The sequence below is a fragment of the Lycium barbarum genome, chromosome 3 (assembly GCF_019175385.1).
Source record: "Lycium barbarum isolate Lr01 chromosome 3, ASM1917538v2, whole genome shotgun sequence".
NCBI lineage: Eukaryota > Viridiplantae > Streptophyta > Magnoliopsida > Solanales > Solanaceae > Lycium > Lycium barbarum.
In genome coordinates, this window is record NC_083339.1 from 19,713,446 (window position 1) to 19,720,147 (window position 6,702).

General features: G+C 39.3%; 1 long non-coding RNA gene across 1 annotated transcript; it reads left to right on the plus strand.

The window, feature by feature from the left end:
• The first annotated feature begins 430 nt into the window (after positions 1 to 430).
• LOC132633792 (uncharacterized) lies at positions 431 to 3,381 on the plus strand. The gene is made up of 3 exons (XR_009579815.1): positions 431 to 983; positions 2,100 to 2,166; positions 3,103 to 3,381. It is a non-coding gene; the product is annotated as an uncharacterized LOC132633792 (long non-coding RNA).
• The last annotated feature ends 3,321 nt before the right edge of the window (positions 3,382 to 6,702 follow it).

Genomic DNA, 6,702 nt, shown 5'->3' on the forward strand with positions numbered 1-6,702 from the left:
TTCCATGTTTCTATGCTTCGTAAGTGTATTGGTGACCCTTCCAGAATCTTTCCTTCAGATGATATGCAGGTCACAGAGGAGCTATCTTACGAAGAGCAGCCTATAGCCATATTGGATCGTCAGGTGAGAAAGTTGCGGAATAAGGATGTGGCTTCTGTTAAAGTGCTGTGGCGGAATAATAACCGCGAGGAAATAACTTGGGAGGCTGAGGAGCAGATGAAGAAAAAGTATCCTCACCTATTTCCGGCACCTTCAGGTAATCCAAATTCTTTGTTTGCTTATGTTGATCTGTGAATGATTTGGACATGTTGGGTATAAAAGAAACTCCCCCGAATTCGAGTAAGATCCGTAGAACTAATCCAACATTCGAGGACGAATGTTCTTAAGGGGGGAGGATGTTACGTCCAGTATTTTTATACATTGGGACAACCCGGATTAACTATGATAATTTAAGGCCAAGGTTATTCCGGGATTTGAAGTCGGGACTTTTGACCATTTGATTTTATTCGGAGACATAAGTTATATATGAAATTGTTGGTATTTGAACACTTAGGAGAAATTGAGACCACAATTCATAAAATTGGAATTTAAAATGTGGTGCAAATGCCTTGGTGTCCGTGTGAATTAAAAAGGGGTCCCACACATTGTGTGGCCAATTTTAATTGGTCCAACACATTGTGTGGGCCAAAGTCACTAAGAAATATTTTGGTATACTTTTAAAAGATGAAGACCAAGTCTTCTTTTATCATTTGGCTCATTTTAACACTTAGAAAATAAAAGAGAGAGAGAGCACCAAGCCATGGAGGCTTTCGGCTGAACCAAGGGAAAACCAACCCCATTTTTAACTTCCCTTAAAATTATTTCCTTGGTGTTAACCCACTATATTGAGGTCCCTAAGTAGCGTGGAAGAGTTGTTTGGGTCATCCAACCATTAGTTGTACCCATTTGCAAACCCTAGCTATTTGGTGGATTGAAGAAAAGAGGTATGTCTTGCTCTTGTTTTTGTGTTGTGAACGTTTATTTCATGTTGTAGTATGCTAATATGGAAGAAAATCATGAAATATAGAATGTTGAAGTTGGGTCTTGTGTTTGGTATGTGGGCCGTGTGGGGTGTATGTGTGTGTTGTGGGATTGAGTTGATAAATTGATTCCTTGTAGCTTGTTATTTGTTGTAGAGTGGAGAAGAGAACACAAATCGTCAATATATGTATACATGGATGTAATGTAGCCATGTGTAGCCTTAAATGTTTGGCAAAGAATGAATTTATATCGCTTAGCGTCGTAATGGTTATTGTGATGACTTGGAGGTTGGAAATGAGAATTTAATGTCCCAAATTGACCTAGTAAGCGTTGCGGACTGATTTGGGGAACTTTGTGTATTGAATGAAATTCGTATATATAAGAATCATTAACATATGTATATGTGTGGTGTGGACGAATGTGAGTTTTATAATGTGTCGAAGATCGCATTACTACCGCTTAGTATTTTAGTTGTCGTCGTCATGAATTCTAGTCTTGAAATGAACATTTAATGACTTATGATTGATGTGAGATTGTGCGGGCTGTTTTGAGGCTTATCGTGCGTTGATGTAATTGGTATATTATATGAGAATAACATCGTTATATTGTGAATTGTTGAGACAAAACATGACTTGAAATTGAGGAAAAATGAAAAGAGGACTGCTCTCGGTTAGGGGGCTGGTTTCGGCCAGCTTGGAGAAAAAAATGTTGGATCGTTGGAAAAATTATGTAAATAGTTTAGAAGTCCTCTAATATTGTGGGAAAGGATTCGGGTTAGTAATCGAATGTACGAGCGATAATGTGGCTTGAATGTAAACCGTTGAAACGAATATTTGGAAAGTTGATTGAAAGATGTAAAAGAGAGCTATTAATGTTGTTTTGCCTTTCAAATTGATTATTGATGTTGCTAGGTTGGTTATTGTGGTTGTTGTTGTTGTTATTTTGAGCGAGATAAATTCTCGGGATGACCTATTTACAGGGGAAGTGCTGCCGAATTTTCTGTAGAATTTAATGATTAGTTTGGAATGAATGGCTTTAGTGCCCTTAGCTAATGTTTGGTATTCGTGGCGTAATTGTAGACCTTGGGGAGCCCGAGGCGTACATTCGGGTTAGCTTTAGATTGGCTATCTTGGAAGTGCGTTCGAGGTATGTAAGGCAACTTCCTTTCTTTTTGGCATGTCTTAGTTTTTATAGGCTAAATTAGAGCCTTAAGGAAACTTTCAAATCCGAAATCCGAGCACGTTATGATCCGTATATGTTCTTTGGCACTCTTATGTATGATTTGATGAAATATGAACCTTTATGTATTTGAAGAATCGCTTTTCGAACTTTGCGCAAAAAGGTTTCCCTTTAAGGAACTTCGAAATATCCGAATGTCATATCTTTCACATAAATGCTCGGATTGCTCCAATATATTTTTATAAAAGTTAGCATTACGTATAACGAGTATGTTTTCCATAAGCGGGCCCGACTTGGGTAAATTCCCATCCGTGTGTCCCGCGACTTCCTTTTATGAAATTCGGGAGATTTTGAAAGAATTTGTTAAGACTATTATTCAATTTTCAAATATGATCGTTTTGCTTATGTTTGAATTTATGATATTGATTTTATGCATATGACTACTCACGACTCCATTCGTGCATTTTGTTATTCCCTTCGCTGAGTCCCGGGCCGGTTCTATTATCGTGCGCGCTTTGATATACTCCGGAGTTATGCTGTGTTATGGTTCTCCGAGCTACTCGCTAATGAGGGTCGGGTTCCACTTATGTTTGGTGATGTGTTGTATATGGCGTTATGTTGTGATGTGATATGTGACGGGGGTACGGAGATTTAAGACTTTCTGGTGTTATGCTGTGTTATGGCGCCATCGACGGGCGGGCAACCATATTCTTCTGTACCCTATGCATGACTTGCAAATTTTTTGACAGTAAACAAATTTTGATATGTTGGATTTGCACTTATGTTTGATACTTCCTTTTTGTTTATGTCTCAGATTTGCTTTCTGTACATTCTGCTTTGCATACTCAGTACATATTTCGTACTGACCCCCCTTTCTTCGGGGGCTGCGTTTCACGCCCGCAGGTACCGACGCACAGTTTGGTGATCCACCGCTTTAGGACACCCCTTTTGCTGTTGGAGTGCTCTTCTCCTTTCAGAGCATACCTTTTGGTATATCTTTTGTTCGCTATGTTTGTATATATTCGTTCAGGGGTACGGCGGGGCCCTGTCCCGCCATATGATTCGTTTGGTCTGTTTAGAGGTCTGTAGACTTATTTGTGGGTGTGTGTGCCTACTTCTGTACAGCTGTGTCCATATGATCTCTTTCGTTATGGCAGCCTTGTCGGCGTGAATTTTGTATATGTTTTTGGGTCGTTGTGCCCTTTGATAGCCTTGTCGTCTTTTGATATAATTGACAGCCTTGTCGGCTTTTGACGTATTTGATAGCCTTGTCGGCTCTTCGATATATGTATATGTATATATTCGTGTTGAGACGGCATATAGCATTTTTGCCGCATATACTATTTGGATGTGATTCGATATGTACAGGTATGTCAGGGTGCCCAAGTAGGGCACTAGTCACGGCCTACGGGGTTGAGTCGTGACACAAACGTTCTGCAGTAGCCCACAATTTTGACTTTGCCTTTTTTAAAAATAGCTGCAACTTTGAAAAAATACATACCAAAGGAAGAAAGACAACTTCCTTTAAATAGGGGCTGGACCCCACAAATCTCCCCCTCCAGACCCATTCACCTGAAGGAAGGTACACCGGGTTTCTAGTTTGAGTGCATGCCGACAAATTCTTTGCACAATTCGAACTTGTCTCTCGGTATCACCTTGGTTAGCATATCTGCAGAATTTTCACTTGTGTGTATCTTCTTGACCTGAAATGATTCGTTCTCCACTTGCTCACGAATCCAATGATATCTGACGTCAATGTGTTTTGTTCTCGCATGGTACATGGAGTTCTTGCTCAGGTTTATTGCACTCTGACTATCGCAATAGACGACATACTCTATCTGTTGCAATCCAAGTTCTTGAAGAAATCTCTTGAGTCATATCATCTCTTTGCCAACTTTAGTAGCTGCAATATACTCCGCTTCAGTTGTAGACAGTGTGACACAATTCTGCAACTTCGACTGCCATGATATAGCTCCCCCTGAAAAAATAAACAAATATCCAGTAGTGGATTTTTTGTTATCAAGGTCACCTGCCATATTAGAATCTGTATAGCCCTTAAAGATAAGATTTGATACTCCAAAACACAAGCATTTATGTGAGCTTCCTCTTAGATACTTGAGTATCCACTTCACAGCTTCTCAATGCTCTTTTCCTAGATTTTCGAGAAATCTACTAACAACACCGGCTGCTTGAGAAATATCTGGTCGAGTGCATACCATTGCATACATCAAACTTCCGACGGCAGATGAATAATGAATCTTGGCCATTCTTTTTTTTTTCTCCGTTATTGAAGGACACATCTTCTTGCTGAATTTCAGATGACCAGGAAGAGGTGTGCTAACCCACTTAGCATTGTTCATATTGAAGCGCTCCAGTACACGTTCTATGTACTTTTCTTGTGACTTGTGACAAGTAAAGCTTCCTTTCGTCTCGCGAACGAGTAATTCTTATGCCTAAAATTTGTTTAGCACGAACCAAGTCTTTCATTGCAAAAGACTTACTCAACTGTTTCTTCAACTCGTCAATCTTGGAAGCATTCTTGTCTACAATCAACATATCATCCACATATAACAGGAGGATGATAAAGTCATCATTAGAAAATCTTTGTACAAAAACACAGTGATCTGAAGAATTCTTCTTGTAGCCTTGCTCCCCCATAATAGACTCAAACTTCTTGTACCACTGTCTAGGAGCTTGCTTCAATCCATATAGACTCTTCTTACGTTTTCATACAAGATTTTATTTTCCTTTTACCTTGAAGCCCTCAGGTTGTTCCATATAAATCTCATCTTCTAAGTCACCGTGAAGAAAAGCAGTCTTCACATCCATCTGCTCAATCTACAAATCAAGACTACTAGTCAAACCAAGAACTATCCGAATGGAGGACATTTTCACGACAGGAGAAAATATTTCGTCAAATTCAATACATTTCCTTTGACCAAATCCCTTAACAAACAATCTAGCTTTGTATCTGGGCTTCAAGTTGTGTTCCTCAGCTTTAACATTGAACACCCACTTATTTTTCAAAGCTCTCATGCCTTTAGGCAATTTCAACAACTCATAAGTATGGTTCTCATGAGAGATTTCATCTCATCTTGCATGGCTTCAATCCATTTATCCTTGTGCTCATCTTCCATGGCCTCCTCATAACATTCAGGTTCTCCCCCATATGTGACTAATACATACTTATTAGGTGAATAACGGGAAGAAGGAACATGCTGTCTAGTAGACCTTCTAAGTGGAATACCTGACTCATCCACCACTTCATGAGTCGGAGCATCTACCTTATCTATAGTAGCATCGTTATCATCATCAACATGCTGATCTAGAACATGATTCTAGGCATTATCATTGTCATTGACCCCACCACCATCATCAAAATTTGTATGAGGGACTTGATCAAGATTAACTAAACCTTCAAAACTTGAAGATTTTAGCTCTCCGCTTTGTTAATATCTTTAATGGTTTGATCCTCCACGAAGATAACATCACGGCTTCTCATGACCTTCTTCTCAATTGGATCATCTAGCTTGTAACCAAACTCATCAAGGCCATAACCAATGAAGATGCACTGCTTTTTCTTGGCAACTAATTTTGACCTCTCATCTTTATGCACATGTACAAAAGTTTTGCAACCAAACACTTTCAAGTGGTCATACGAAACATCCTTGCCATACCAAAATTTATTTGGAACATCACATTGCAAAGCAAAAATAGGAGATAGGTTAATAACACGTGCAACAGTCAACAAAGCCTCACCCCAAAAGGAATTCGACAACTTTGCTTCAGAAAGAAAGCATCTGACTCTTTCCATCAAGGTCCTGTTCATCCTCTCTGCTAAGCCATTAAGCTGAGGAGTCTTCTGGTGTCTAATACCCTATTGGTTGCAGTATTCGTCAAACATTCCATAATATTCACCACCGTTATCAGTACAAATACACTTCAGCTTCTTTCCTGTTTCTCTTTCAACTGAAGCCTAAAACTGCTTAAAGACACCCAATACTTGGTCTTTAGTCTTCAAGACATAGACCCAAAGTTTCCTTGAGCTATCATCAATAAAAGTAGCAAAGTAAAGTGCAACACCCAGAGTCCTTGTCTTCATTGGACCACATAAATCTGAATGCACCAACTCAAGCAACTTTGTCTTTCTTGAAGGAAGATGAGACTTCAAAAAAACTCTATTTTGTTTTCTAGTCAAGAAGTGCTCACACTTTTCTAATTTAGCACTTTCGGAATTTGACAACAATTTCTTTTTGGCCAGAACATTTAATCCTTTATCGCTAATGTGGCTAAGCCTCTTATGCCATAATGTTGAAGAGCTATTGCTTTCAACGACATTCACCATATCAACACAGGCAGAGGCTGTAGTCCAGTATAGACCACGACACTTTTCGCCTCAAGGCACAACCATGCAACCTTTAGTAAGCTTCCACTTTCAAGCACGATTGGTACTGGCATATCCCTCATCATCCAAAACACCAACAGAGATCAAATGCAAACGAA